General features: G+C 35.5%; 1 protein-coding gene across 1 annotated transcript in view; it reads right to left on the reverse strand.

The window, feature by feature from the left end:
• wu:fj29h11 (uncharacterized) overlaps positions 1-12,645 on the reverse strand; it is a 101,897-nt gene extending 89,252 nt beyond the window's left edge. Inside the window, exons 1-2 of the mRNA XM_057826172.1 lie at positions 12,528-12,645; positions 5,433-5,535 (exon numbers count right to left, since the gene is read on the reverse strand). The gene's annotated coding sequence lies outside the window, so the exon portion shown is untranslated. The remainder of the gene's footprint in view (positions 1-5,432; positions 5,536-12,527) is intronic.
• Between the last annotated feature and the right edge of the window lie 3,677 nt (positions 12,646-16,322).

The raw sequence follows: 16,322 nt of genomic DNA on the forward strand, positions 1-16,322 counted from the left end.
CTGTCAGGTGTCATCGGTATTTGCATTGTTGATTCAACATTGTTTATCGTCGAAAATTTCAATGTCAACCATACTGATGGTTTTGATGGAAAATCAACGGTCGGTCTGCTATCTGGGATGTGTGTGTGAGTGTGCACATTCGCGAGTATATCAGTATTTGTGCGTGCCTGTAGACAAAATAAGAGTCGCAGGGCCATGTGAGCGGCCTTGGGAAGAGAAATGTTTTGAAAGTGTTTGCATTTATTTTTACCGATTTGGGTGGATACACTGCCCTCTCGCTGACATAGCTTATTTAACATGGCTGAATCCAGCTGCTCCCTGTTAAGACCATAGTAAGGTAAGTTTTTGCTTGAGCTAATGTTTCTTTATGCATACGTAATTTAGTTTATAGGTATATTTAGCCATTTTTGAGGAACTATATGTTTGAATAATTTATTAAGAGTATTGTAAAAAAAAAAAAAAAAAAACATGCATCTAATGTTTTCACTGTAAGACAGCTCTTGCATAACACTACAGCACGTCTTCAATGCTGTAGCTCTACCGAAGGCACCCCGTTTACTCATAGAGCGGAGGAGCAATATTCGGGACAAGGTAAAATTAAGTTTATAAATAGGATTAACGTTACTGTACCTTGCTAACGTAACGTTAGCCCTGCGGAGGGCTAGCTTTCTAGTAATTATGACTACTTTCGATGCGTGGCTAACTGTCAATTTTAGCTCAGTAGTCATTGATGGATAAAACACCAAGTCGCACTACTACCAAATGTGCTCCAGTACAGCAGATATCACACTAGGGCTGCAGCTATCGAATATTTTAGTAATCGAGTAATCGACTGAAAATTCTATCGATTAATCGAGTAATCGGATAAAACAAATATATTTTTAGGTGAAGAGCAATTATAAATATACATGAGAAAACAAGACATTTCATCTAATCTTGAACCATTTTCAGTCAATCAATGTCTTTATTTTCGATGTATATTGTTGAAAACAGCCAACAATTGCATCTCAGATGTAACTAGAATTTTAAAAAAAGACTAATTCACTGCTTTCACTCAAAAAACTTTTAGATATTATTAAAAAAATATATATATATATATATATATATATATATATATATATATATATATATATATATATATATATGTATCTTACCTAAAAATGCCGTTACGCTTGATAACACACATCACTTAAAAGTTAGGATTTTTTGACCACGTGTTTCAACTGAATTTCTCTTTATATCAAGCCATTTTTAAGTTCTAGTTAAGTTTTAAGTTAGTCTAAACTGTAAGTCCTGATAGGATTTTGAGTTTTTGCAGTGTTCAAAATAAATGTATGATACAGGCTGTATTGGAGCACATTAGGGACCAGTGCTACTGCTACTTGGTGTTTTATCCAGCAATGACTACTGAGCTAAAATTGATAGTTAGCATGATTAAGTTTTTATTTTACACCCTCATCACTCCACAATGCTATGTTATGTTAAAGCCTGTATGTAAGACACGTTAGCCACGCATCAACAGTGGTTATAATTAATTGAAACCTAGCCCTCCGCAGGGCTAACGTTACATGAGCTAGTTGCGACAGTAACGTTAATCTTATTTATTAGCGCTTAGCGCTCTTTATTAGCGCTCTACTGCTTTAAGATGGCGGCTGTTCACTAACGCTGCCCAGACGCGGCCGAGTCTGTCATTTCACATCTAGTTCAACATACATGTGATCTCTATGAGGCGCATCTGACGCTACCTGTAACTAACGTAGCATGGGCGGGCTAGTATTTAGCAACGTCGGCGTCGTTTGTAGCGGTTGTCGGCTGCAGTAAGTTTTTTTTTTTTTGCTTCTTCCTCTACGCACGTGACATCAGCGCGTTGTCCCGCATTAAAAGTAGTCCGAGCAAAACGTGACGCTTAGAGCTGTCAAAATAAACGATTACTCGAGGTGAATAAAATTACTCGGATCAGTTTTTAAACTCGAGTTACTCGAGTTGCTCGAGTACTCGTTTCAGCTCTATATCACACATTTATTTTGAGCACTGCAAAAACTCAAAAATTCTATCAGGACAAATTAAAACTTAACTAGAACTTAAAAATAGCTTGACACAAATGGAAATTCAATTAAAACACATGGTAAAAACACCTAACTTTGAAGTGTTATCAAGCGTAATGACATTTTTAGGTAGGAAATAGGATCTGATATATTAAAAAAATCTTAAGTTTTCTGAGTGAAAGCAGTCAATTTGTTGGGGGGTTTTCTAGTCACATCTGAGAAGCAATTATTGGCTGTTTTCCACAATGTATATCTAAAATAAAGACACTGATTGTCTAAAAATGGTTCATTATTAGGTGAAATGTCTTGTGTTCTCCTGTATATTTATAATTGCTCTTATCTAAAAAATATACTGTTATGTCGATGGAATTTTCAGTAGAATACTCGATTAATAAAATATTCGATAGCTGCACCCCTAAAGGCAACACCAACCACCACTAGTACTACTGAGCCTTATAATGCGGTGCACCCCACCGTATTTTTCGGACTATAAATCGCAGTTTTTTTCATAGTTTGGCTGGGGGTGCGACTTGTACTCTGGAGCGACTTATGTGTGAAATTATTAACACATTATTATATCATTTTTAGGGTTATCGCGTTAACGGGCGGTAATTAATTTTTTAAATTAATCACGTTAAAATATTTGACGCAATTAACGCCCATGTCCCGCTCAGACAGATTTAAATGACAGTAGAGTGAAATGCCCACTTGTTGTGTTTTATGGAGTTTTTCCACCCTCTGCTGGCGCTTGGGTGCGACTGATTTTATAGGCTTCAGCACCCATGAGCATTGAGGAAGTAATTATTGACATCAACAATGGCGGGCTACTAGTTTATTTTTTGATTGAAAATTTTACAAATTTTATTAAAACGAAAACATTAAGAGGGGTTTTAATATAAAATTTCTATAACTTGTACTAACATTTATCTTTTAAGAACTACAAGTCTTTCTATCCATGGATCGCTTTAACAGAATGTTAATAATGTTAATGCCATCTTGTTGATTTATTGTTATAATAAACAAATACAGTCTTTATGTACTGTATGTTGAATGTATATATCCATCTTGTGTCTTATCTTTTCATTCCAACAATAATTTACAGAAAAATATGGCATATTTTATAGATGGTTTGAATTGCGATTAATTGCGATCAATTACGATTAATTAATTTTTAAGCTGTAATTAACTCGATTAAAATTTTTAATCGTTTGACAGCCCTAATTATTTTACATGTTATTATGGTGTTTTGGAGTCATACTGATGGTTTGATAAACTTGTTAGCATGTTCTTTATGCTATAATTATCTGAATAACTCTTAATAGCTATGTTACGTTAACATACTGGCCACGTTCGCATTTCATTGTTCATGCATCATGTAACATTATCATACTGTAGACCTATTCAGCATGTTGTTTGTTCTCTATTGTATTTTTATTTTAAATTGTCTTTCAAGACGACATACCTGTTCTATGTGTTGGATTTTATCAAGTACATACTCCGGTGCGACTTATATGTTTTTTTTTTCCTCTTCATTGCGCATTTTTGGGCTGGTGCGACTTATACTCAGGTGCGACTTACAGTCCGAAAAATACGGTATACATTAGGGTTGTTCCGATCGTGTTTTTTTGCTCCCGATCCTATCCCGATCGTTTTAGTTTGAGTATCTGCCGATCCCGATATTTCCTGATCCGATTGCTTTTTTTTGCTCCCGATTCAATTCCAATCATTTCCGATAATTTTTCCCGATCATATACATTTTGGCAATGCATTAAGAAAAAAATGAATAAAACTCGGACAAATATATACATTCAACATACAGTACATAAGTACTGTATTTGTTTATTATGACAATAAATCCTCAAGATGGCATTTACATTATTAACATTCTTTCTGTGAGAGGGATCCACGGATAGAAAGACTTGTGACTTTGTATATTGTGACTAAATATTGCCATCTAGTGTATTTGTTGAGCTTTCAGTAAATGATACTGAAGGCCATGTGGAACCATGACAAGTGAAACCACGACTCTGCGTAGTGCTACCAATTCATATATCTTCTCTGCGATGGGATATACAGAAACTTAAGGTGTTAAGAAAAAGATCAATTGCTATCTAGCTTCCCCACATATCTTCCCATGATATTTCTAACCGTTGGGAGAAGGATTGAAAGGCTTTTGCCAATTAAAATAAGGTTCCAAAGGCTGCTAAAATTCACTCTACTAAATTTTACGCTACCTTTAAGCTCTCTATATAGGCACAACGGCGCCATTGCAGATGGAGCGCGACAATGCGTGAGTGGGTCGTGCAGCGCATGCATTAATTGCGTTATATATTTTAACATGATACATTTTTTTAAAAATTAAATACTGCCGTTATTGGGATAAATTTGATAACCCTACCTTAAGCCTAAACTAAAGACTCTGGATAAGTGTAACATATTATGTCTGTAACGTTAAATACAATTAGAAAATGATTTAATAAAAAAATATATATATATTGGAAGAAGGCATAGCCGATATTTTTTTGCAAATTCCGATACTTTGAAAATGACGTGATCGGACCCGATTTATCGGGATGCCGATCGATCGCGACATCTCTAGTATATATGATTTTTTTTTGTAATTGGCCATTCACTGAAGGTGCGTCTTAAACTCCGATGTGCCTTTTAGTGTGGAAAATACGGTTTATTAAAACTATATAATACATGAGTTTTGTTAAATTGAAATACGATGCTATTCTAATTATCACTACACGGTAAACTAAAATCTGCACTTTAAATGAAAATGTTCCTTGCTAGTAAAATGAATAGCAACAAGTCTGCATATATGATTATGAACATTTACCTTTTGAACTCTGTTATAAAACTGTTATAACAGCATGACTCCTATATTAGTACTCCAGTAGTCATAACAGTATCCTTCTTAAGGTAAGTGGACATTATTGTTAAGCAAGGAGAGGTTATAAATAATGCCGCTCGCACCTCTTATTGTTTTTATTCTGTCACATGGTTGTATGACGTCAAGCACAAAGATCTTGAGAAACGGGTATTTAAATCTTTGGCTGCCATGGATAGTGACAAACATCCAATCCATTTGAACTGGGAGTTTTGGCAGCAAATAGATTGGATCACTACCAATTAATGACAAACTCATGTAAATTCAGTGCCATAAGATTGAACATTGATCATCAACAATGGCACTGAAAGAGTTAAAAGGACAACTTCCCCATGCGTACGATACATTTTTTCAGAATAATTCAACATGGACAAAATTATTTAAACTCACCCAGCAATGATAGTCTACTAAATATGCATAACATATTATAAAGATTTTTTTTAAAAGCTAATCTTCAGCTACCAAATGAATTCTAGGTATAAAGACAGTCTTACCGTTTTCCCTCTTGTGTCCAGATCTGCTTTACCTCGGGAACATGAGCCAGAGCCTCTTGTAGTTGCTTATAAATCCCTCCCCCATCCTGTTGTGTTTCGTTTTCTGCAGCCAGACAAGAAACGAAACTGAAAGTAAGAGGCTTGCACACCCTCCTGTTATTGGAATATGTGACTGAAATTACATAATTCAGTCATAAACCAAATATCAAGAGAGAAGAAAACTAAATGGTTATTGAACTAAAGGGGCTGCTATATTCTAGAAACAATATAAAGTATATGAGGGAAAAACAAAACACATTTATGTTGTGAATATTAGGGGTGTGACAATGTATAAAAAGGTGATGTATCGCGATACTTTGTAGCCCAAAAGTTTAAAAAAAAAAAAAAAAAAAAAAAAATTTAAAAGGTGTCACTGTTAAAAAAACAGCTTGCAACTAAAATCTTTAATAAGAATAATGTCTACAGTGAGATGAAAAAGTATCTGAACCTTTCAGAATTTCTCACATTTCTGCTTAAAATCCCAATCAAATGTGAGCTGATCTTTGTCAAAATCACACAGATGAAAAAACAGCCTCTGCTTCAACTAAAACCACCAAACATTTTAAGTAGAGATGTGCCGATCGATCGGCATCGATCAGGTCCTATCACGTAATTTTCAAAGTATCGGAATCGGCAAAAAAATATCGGCCATGCCTTTTTTTAATATGTACGTATATATTTTTTAATTAAATCATTTTCTAATTGTATTTAACGTTACAGGCATAATATGTTACACTCATCCAGAGTCTTTAGTTTAGGCTTAAGGTAGGGTTATCAAATTCATCCCGATAACGGCGGTAAATAATTTTTTAAAAAATGTATCACGTTAAAATATTTAATGCAATTAATGCATGCGCTGCACGGCCCACTCACGCATTGTCGTGCTCAATCTGTAATGGCGCCGTTTTACCTATATAGAGAGATAAAAGGCTGCGTAAAATGAATAGAGTGAATTTTGGCAGCCTTTGGAGCCTATTTTTAATTGGCTAAAACCTTACAATCCCTCCCCCTACGATTAGAAATATCATAGGAAGCAATGTGGGGGAGCAAGGTAGCAATTGATCTTTTTCTTAACACCTTATGTTATTTCCCAACGCAGAGAAGATACTGTATATCAATTGGTAGCACTACGCACAGTCATGGTTCCACTTCCCATCATTCATTTGGGCATGGCTATAGTATCATTTACTGAAAGCTCAACAAATACACTAGATGACAATATTTAGTCACAATATACAAAGTCACAAGTCTTTCTATCCGTGGATCCCTCTCACAGAAAGAATGTTAATAATGTAAATGCTATCTTGAGGATTTATTGACATAATAAACAAATACAGTACTTATGTACTGTATGTTGAATGTATATATTCGTCCGAGTTTTATTCATTTTTTTCTTAATGCATTGCCAAAATGTATATGATCGAGAAAAATTACCGGGAATGATTGGAATTGAATCGGGAGCAAAAAAAAGCAATCGGATCGGGAAATATCGGGATCGGCAGATACTCAAACTAAAACGATCGGATTCGGAGCAAAACAACATGATCGGAACAACACTAATTTTAAGGTTTTCAATTTTTAGTAAGGATAGCATGCAAACAATGACAGAAGGGGGAAAAATAAGTGAACCCGCTGCCTAAAGAGACTTAAAGAGCAATTGAAACCAATTTTTATCAAACAATTTTAAGTCAGGTGTGTGCCCAATCACTCATGAGTGGTTTGAAGCTGCCCTGCCCGCTATAAAACACACACCTGGTAAGAATTGTATTGATGAGAAGCATTGTCTGATGTGCATCATGGCTCGGCCAAAAGAGCTGTCTGAAGACCTGCGCTCAAGGATTGTTGATTTGTATAAAGCTGGGAAAGGATACAAAACCATCTCTAAAAATCTGGATGTTCATCAATCGACAGTCAGAGAAGTTTTCTACAAATGGAGAGAGTTTGGCACTGTTGCTTCTCTCCCAAGGAGCGGCCGTCCACCAAAGATGACGCCAAGAGTTAGGCGCAGAATACTCAGAGAGGTAAAAAAGAACCCTAGCGTGTCTGCTAAAGACTTACAGAAATCACTGGCACAGTCCAATATCTATGTGCACACTATATGTAAAACTATGGCCAAGAATGATGTTCATGGGAGGACTCCACAGAGGAAGCCACTGCTGTCTTAAAAAAAACATTGTTGCTCATTTAATGTTTGCAAAAAGGCACTTGGACACTCCACAGAAGTTTTGGCAAAATATTTTTTGGGACTGATGAAACCAAAGTTGGTTTGGGAGTAACACAATGTCATGTGTGGAGGAAAAATGAAACAGCTCATCAAAATCAACACCTCATCCCTACCATGAAGAATGGTGGAGGGAGCATCATGATTTAGGCTGTTTTGCTGTCTCAGGCCTGGACAACTTGCAATCATTATTGGAATAATGAATTCAAAAGTTTATCAGGATGTTTTGCAGAAAAACCTGAGGCCATCTTTCAGACAGTTGATGCTGCAACAAGACAATGATGCAAAACACAGAACTAAATCAACTTCAGAATGTTTCAGAAGAACAAATTACACGTTCTGGGTGTGGCCAAGTCAAAGTCCAGACATGAACCCCATTGAGATGCTGTGGCATGACTTAAAGACAGCGATTCATGCCAGACATCCCAGGAATCTGACTGAACTACAGCAGTTTTGTAGAGAAGAATGGGCCAAGATTAGTCCTGATCAATGTGCCAGACTGATCTGCAGCTACAGGAAGCATCTGGTTGAAGTTATTGCTGCCAAAGGTGGGGCCACAAAACATTAAATGTGATGGTTCACTTACTTATTTTTCCCCCTTCTGTCATTGTTCGGATACTATCCTCATTAAAATATGAAAACCTATAAATGTTTTGGTGGTTTTAGTTGAAGCAGACAGTTTTTTTTCATCTGTGTGATTTTGACAAAGATCAGATCACATTTGATTTTACGCAGAAATGGGAGAAATTCCAAAAGGTTCAGATACTTTTTCATACCACTGCACGTTAGCTCACTAGCTGCCATCCACAGTACTAGACTAGCATTGACTTCCTAAGCTTCATTGTCTAATGATTCGTCAAGTGGACATAACTGAAGAGGAGATTTCAGTAGATTAAAAGAGGGTTGTTAGAGGAATGCTAGAACGCATTGTTAAGTTTCCCTTTCCTGCCCATCCTTTACTAATTGACTCCTGAGTCATACATCATGTGACCCACCTGCTACATGAGAAATGAAACAGAAACCACTACCAACAGCTAAGAGCTGTATACCTCCCATTGTAGTATAAATTGTTTTCTGCCCCTTCATTTTCTCTTAGTTGGCCATACATTATATTTTGGCTTGTTTGGTTAATGCCAAGTGGTCAACGTGGCATTTTCACTGCATCCCTTATTTTAACCATTAAAGGGGAAGACATTGTTTTGATGAAGTGAATGTAATAGTGGATAAAAAAAGTCATCAAAAGCCAATATTCCCAGGAAGTAACAGTGAGCAGACATATTTTAATTGCCAGAAATGTTTTAGCCAACCAAATGCGAGTATATCAGATAGTCCGCCATTTCTAATGACATCAATTGTATCAACACTTTCCCAGGATATTGCAATGCCACTTAAATTTACAGTAATTTTTACACTACTAGTATTGACTTAAATCTTTAAAGGATAATGCATGCAACTATCACTTTCTTAATTTTACGCAATAATAACCAAGTTTAAATGCCTGACAACAGAGTTATTAGTGATATCAGCATTGATCAAATGCCTTCCCTTCTTTCTGGAAATACTGACATTTACCAATGTTTTTTTAGGGCTGTCAAAATAATCCCGTTAACGGGCGGTAATTATTTTTTAAATTAATCATGTCAAAATATTTGACGCAATTAACGCACATACCCCGCTCAAACAGACTAAAATGACAGTACAGTGTAATGTCCGCTTGTTACTTGTTTTTGGTGTTTGGCGCCCTCTGCTAGCGTTTGGGTCCAACTGATTTTATGGGTTAGTACCATGAGTGAGCATGGTGTAATTATTGACATCAACAATGGCGAGCTACTAGTTTCTTTTTTGATTGAAAATTTTACAAATTTTAATAAAAACGAAAACATTAAGAGGGGTTTTAATATAAAATTTCTATAACATATAACATCTACATTTATCTGTTAAGAACTACAAGTCTTTCTATCCATGGAACGCTTTAAGAGAACGTTAATAATGTTAATGCCATCTTGTTGATTTATTGTGATAATAAACAAATACAGTACTTATGCATCGTATGTTGAATGTATATATCCGTCCTGTGTCTTATCTTTCCATTCCAACAATTCTTTACACGGCTCGGGCCGGGAAAAGGCCAGAGAAAACAAACATCAGCGCTGGATCAGGGAGGCCATTGAGATCCGCAAGTGGGGCCTGAGGACCATCAACAGGGACGAGGCCAAGTCAGCAGACATGAACATCACTGAGCATGTCTCAGGTAGGATGAAGGAGGAAGCATAGAAGATGAAACTCAAGAATGTTGATGAACTCTTGGAGGCATGCAAAACTGCTTTCTTTGATGTTCCTGATGACTTCATCAATAAATTGTTTGGATCCTTGCCGAAGTCATACAAAATATTAAATTTGGATCTCACAGCAAAACTACTTCATTTGCTTATGTTATGTAACATATTTTTGTATTTGAAGTAAATTTTTTGTTCAATTTTCACACTACGTTCTGTAGGCGACAAAACGGTTGTCTTGCCAAAATTTGACCTTTATGTCTTCATTGAACGATAAATCTTTTTTCAGTGAAACAAATATATTTTTGTACATTCAACATCATTTGGGAGGGTCTTAGCTTTCATATGAGCCATTTCTGAAACCAATTGAATAATTAAAAGGCAGGTTATTAGCAATTGTTTCTACAAAATGGATAAGCGACAAGACTTTTGTCAGGGACTGTATATATGACACATCAAAAAATATATGGTGGAAAACACAGACAAGACTGAAAAAGCAGTTTGTGCTCTTGCACTCCTCTTTAAAAAAAACTGCTTTATTTTAAGCCAAAACAATTGTTGTGTTTAATAGAACAATATGTCTATATGCTGCCATAGCAGATTCATGGTGCAAAAAGCCCCCGAACTATTTTGAATTTGTCCGTTTTAGCCTGAAAACCCCCGTTTACAGACGTCGTGCAAACACTTATGTTTTAACCCTGCCATAAAACTAAGGTAATTAATTATATTTATTGTTCTAAATGTCTGTCTTTTAGCTTTGAATCATTAATTGATGTCTAATATTTAATATATAAAAAAAAAACTTTAAAAATTATTCACTCGCATATTTTGAAATTTTAAACAAATGACGCCACATGAAAATATTGGCGTCTGTAAAAAAGTGACGGATATCTACCTCATAACTATCGCTTAAGTGTATTTTTTTTGTTACTGTCACATTTTCTCCGATATGTTAGATCATCAATAATTGATCCAAACAAAGAAAAATTGAAAAAAAAAAAAGAAAAGATTAAAGGGGTAAATATATGGAAAAGAAAATCTCGATCACTCCTTGATGTCTGCGATTTCTGCATCGCAACCCTTGTTATATTGCCATGTTTCACCCATAAAATCCCCCAAAAATCCAGCTGTGGGCATTCACAACTGTGTCTTGACATTCAGTGATACATGCTACATGGAGTTTTTGGATCGAAACAAGGTAAGTACGCGATAATATCTCGTTAAAGTCATGGCGTCTGTAATCCTGTTCTCGCGTGCTCTCGCCTCCGGATAGGGTTTTGCTGTTTAAAAAACTTTTTTTTTTTTTTTAAAAATGCCCTCCTGTTCAAAATTTTTCTTCCCCCAGAAAATGGAGATTTTAAGCTTTCCAATGATGTATCACACGTGCATATCGGACAATTTTGAAAGTTGGCTAAATTGGGGGTCTCAGAGCGGAACTTCAAGTCACCTGAGTGTTTTCCGCCATATGTATTTATTAGGGCTGTCAAAATTATTACGTTAACGGGCGTTAATTAATTTTTTTAATTAATCACGTTAAAATATTTGACGCAATCAACGCATGCACTGAATGAGCCGCTCTCGCATTGCCTCAAACAGATTTCAATGACGTCGTTTATGGACATTAAGAGTGAAGAGAATGCCACCGGCCGCTTGGGGGCAGCGCAGCGCCGTTCCATACTAATGTTATTCCTTCTAATAGTGGGAGAATTAGTAGTTGTGAGACGTTTATGCTGTTGCTTTGTGCTCCACACATATTTCGGTAAGTTTGCTTTCTTTTAGTGGCAATTATGTGTCTCTTGTTGTATTTTGGGTAAGATATGCACAGAGATATATCTGTTATAAAGGCGAGTGGACACAGGCGTTCTTTGGGCTGCACCGTTTATAGACATAAGCTTCTGCAACTCCTTCACAATGAACAGAAGTATCATTTAGTGAAAGCACAACAAAAATAATATTGCTATCTCTCAAAAAAAATAATGTTCACAAAAAGAAAAGCATTTCAGTTTTGGTTTGGTTTTTTTCAGTTTGTTAGATACGATTCTTTCCGCTCGGTCACACACGATAAAAGTAGTCTGTCCCTTTAAGAGTTGTCAGTGTTGTTCATTGACACTCATGTGAATGTGAGTGCGCTTATTTGTTGGGTATTTTGACTAGTCTGCTCCCTTCAAAGTCAGGGCTCCGTAAAATTTTACAAATGACAGCACAGAACTGTATGCAACATGTTTAACACAAATGAACAGTATTATTATTCCTTGCGGAGGGTGGATGGCGCACAGTTTTATCAACTTTGAAAGCAAGCCACTTTAAAGTGAGGATTAATATCAACAGAGGCGCAGTTCGCTTTGATGCAATTAAGAATAATTCAACACAAATCAATAAACTATTCTATCTAATTTCACGGTTCTATGTGAGTGACAAAGATGTAAGGCAAATTGACGGGGATGCTTTAGCTACGCAGAAGACACTGGCTGTCACGCAGTATATAGCTTTAGGTTGATATCCCTCGCAAGCAAAACCGAAAACTCGTGTAATAGGAGTTAGAATGTGTTAGAACCTTACCATTGTCAAAACGGCGGCCTTTTTTTGTGCAAAACTCACTGCTGTTTTATATTGTTTGCCATTAGTCCGGCTGGCTAATGCTTCCTTGCTAATGCATAATGGTGCATTCAGGTCCCCCGCAAAGAAGTGGAAAATATGACTACCGGGATGTTTGCGCTCTTAAATCTCATGAAATGAATATGGCACATAGGGATGTAGATTCATTTATTTGTAAAACTGCTTACTTAGATGCATATTAAAGAATTACAGTAAACCTGTCATACAAATCGTCCAATACACAGGAAAAGTCAAAAATTCATCAATAAAAAATACTAACTACCAACGACGGCACTGTTAAATTAGGGACATGATCTAAGGAAAAGGCCCCAAATACACAAATTCAACTTCAATCCAAGAAGAAAGTTTCCTTTTATTACCTGAAAAGCAAACATTTATCCACACAGTGACACCAGTTCATTACAATGCGTTTTATTTGTCAAGATGGCGTTTATAACAATCGATGGCATTGTAGTTCTCCCTTTCCACACTCATCTACTTGATTACATTCCCAATAAAATGATGAAATTATAACGATAACTCTGACATATCCATCCATTCAAAATGATCAGCAGCTAAATTATTAGATTATTTCATGATTAATACTTATACCTTATAAAACACGATTGTATCTAATGTCCTATTAACTATTCATTAGCCCTGTTAACATGTTTATTGTTATCATTCTGATTGGGAATCATAACATTGGTCCACCCAAAAAAACAAAACAAAAAAATCATAGTTGTCTGTGTTTTATTTGTACCACTGAATTTTTTTTAAAAAAACGACAACGGTTTCTATCAATCAGGTCATTTTTTTTTTCATAAAATCTGTTCCGACTAAATCAATGACATTTTTGATGACATCATCAGTTGACTGTCGTTAATATTTCTCATTCAAAGCAAGGTTTTGAAAATTTTGAGGGGCTTGGAACGGATTACGGAATTTACATGGAAAATGAGTCTCTACTTACAGAATTTTAGAGTTAAGAAACTACTTTCAGAACCAATTAATTTCGTAAAAAGAGGTACCACTGTACAGGTAGTCACCAGTTTACGAATGAATTCCATTCCTGCGCTGGCAATTTGGGCTGCAGCTATCGATTATTTTAGTAGTCGATTAATCGATGCACTAGTTAGTTCGAATAATCGCGTAATCGGATAAGGAACATGAAAAATTAAAATACCTGAGCTGAGCCTCAAACGGTATTAAAAATGAATGAGGATCTATATACAACAAAATAACAAATGGCTTACATAACAAAAGTCTGCTAGCTTAAATGCTATAAAATACTAAGGTTTTTTTTTCCTCCAATGCTCTTAACAAATGCTTCAGATTCATATTCCCATTAAAAACGACTAAATATACATATAAACTAAATTACGAATGCATTAAAAACCATTAGCCCAAACAAGAAATTAGCTTACGTTGGTCTTAACAGGGAGCAGTTGGATTCAGCCATGCGAAATGGGGCAGACGTGAGGGCAATGTATCCACCCTAATCAGTAAACTAAATGTAAACACTTTCAAAATAAACCATCACAACGCCACTTTAATTAAACGAATACTCGAAGTAACAAAATTTGATTGGAATATTTTTTTCTAATCGGATACTGGAGTTAATCGATTAATCGTTGCAGCACTACTGGCAATGTAACCCTGATTTCCGCATATGTCAGAATTAACCCTTTAAATACCTCAAAACACCCTCTAAATTTAAAAAACCATCCAAAAACATTTATTGTATGTCATTGTACTGTCCTCGCCAAAACTTTTGAGCGAAGTCCTAGCTAGACAGTGAGCGAAGCTCCGAAATGACGATGTCACACGTGCTGACTTGCTTCAGCTGTAGTGCAGCAATTATTAAAACGATCAACTCAAGTCATTCGATTAGAAAAAAGATTTAACTGAAATTTGCTCCTTAAAGTATTTGTTTAAAGTGGCAATGTAATGGTTTGTTTTGTCAGTGTTTGCATTTAATTTTATTGATTTGGTTGGATACACTACCCTCTAATGGTAACAGTGAATATGATATAACTCATTTCACGTGGCTGAATCCAGCTACTCCCTGTTAAAGGGAACATTAGCTCAAACAAAAACTTAGCTTTTGTTTTTTTAATGCATTTGTAATTTAGATTATAGGTATATTTAGCCGGTTTTTGTGGGAATATGTGTTTGAACGGTAGCACTTTATTTGACAGCAGCATTATACGACTGTCAAAAAAAAAAAAAAATGAACCACCATGAAGCTTTGAACCAATTTGCTCCAAAGCATTATTGCTTCAAGAAGCTTAATTTGGCCATCATTGCTCCCTTGGGGGAGACAGTCAACCTCTGCTGCCACCTGCAGTCAACATTGTTGTTGTCCAACATGCCTCCTAGCATGCATTGCAGCGCTACAGATATAAATAACAGTTAAAATGCATGTTCTGCGCTAATTATTTCTTCAGTTACTGTTATAGCTGTTTCATTAATTGCTAGTTATGATATTTGATAACACTTTATTTGACAGTAGCGCAATAAGACTGTCATTAGACAATCATAATTATGGCATGACACTGTCCTTAAGCATTCATGAATGCTTATAACAGATGTCATTTAGAGTTATTGGGCAAATTATTTAACTTTCGAATGGATGTAAAAGATCCAAGCTGGACATAAATAGAGTTAGCTACACAATTTGCCGGATGACACTTAATGACATAAGCATTCAGTAATGCCCATGATAGTGTCATGTCATAATTATGACGGTCTTATGGGAGTCTTATGCTCTCAAATAAAGTGTTACCTATTAACCCAAATAAATCAACAAATAAGCCTTCAAAATGAAGGAAAAAAGTAGTGGCTTATAGTCTGAAAATTACGGTAATATGTATTTTCATCCAAAGAACAAAATTTTTAAAAAGGCTGCCAAGAACAACAATGAGTTGATTATTTGTCTAATGTCGAAAAAGTCTAAAAAAATAAGTCAAATAAATGCTTGTATGTCTGTACTGTTCTCTCCTTTTGATCTCACTTTGGCGACATCTGTTGTTTAAATGTGGTATTGCAAATGTTTCTGAAAATAATGCCTTTCATAGATTTGTCTTACATGTAGTGCTGCAACGATTAATCAAGTAATTCGAGTAGCTGATTAGAAAAAAAAGTTTGAATCAAATTTTGCTGCTTCGAGTATTCATTTAATTAAAGTGCTGTAATGGTTGGTTTTCGAGGTGTTTGCATTTACTTTTACTGATTTGGGTGGATACACTGCCCTCTAGTGGCAACAGTGAATATGACATAACTCATTTCACATGGCTGAATCCTGCTCCTCCCTGTTAAGAGCAACATAAAGTAAGTTTTTGTTTGAGCTAATGTTTTTTTAATGCATTTGTAATTTAATTTATAGGTATATTTAGCTTTTTTTGTGGGAATATGTGTTTGTTAAGAGCATTGTAAAAAAAGGTGTTAGCATTTTTAGCATTTAAGACAGTGGACTTTTCCTATGACAGTTAGCCAATTGTTCTTTTGTTATACTAAGATCCTCATTTCCTTTTTTTAATACAGTATGTCGTTTGAGGCTAAGATCAAGTATTTTAATTCATTTTTATATGAAAGTGCAATTCTACATAGTTTGAGGAAACACTCGTGAATTTTATTTTGAATTTGCATTTAATGCTCTTTTGAAAGTGCAATCTTCTGCTCCTAATTCCATTAATCGAATATTCGAATTAACTAGTTAAAAGATCACTCGACAACTAAAATCATCTATAGCTGCAG

Source organism: Corythoichthys intestinalis, chromosome 21 (genome assembly GCF_030265065.1).
Source record: "Corythoichthys intestinalis isolate RoL2023-P3 chromosome 21, ASM3026506v1, whole genome shotgun sequence".
Lineage (NCBI taxonomy): Eukaryota > Metazoa > Chordata > Actinopteri > Syngnathiformes > Syngnathidae > Corythoichthys > Corythoichthys intestinalis.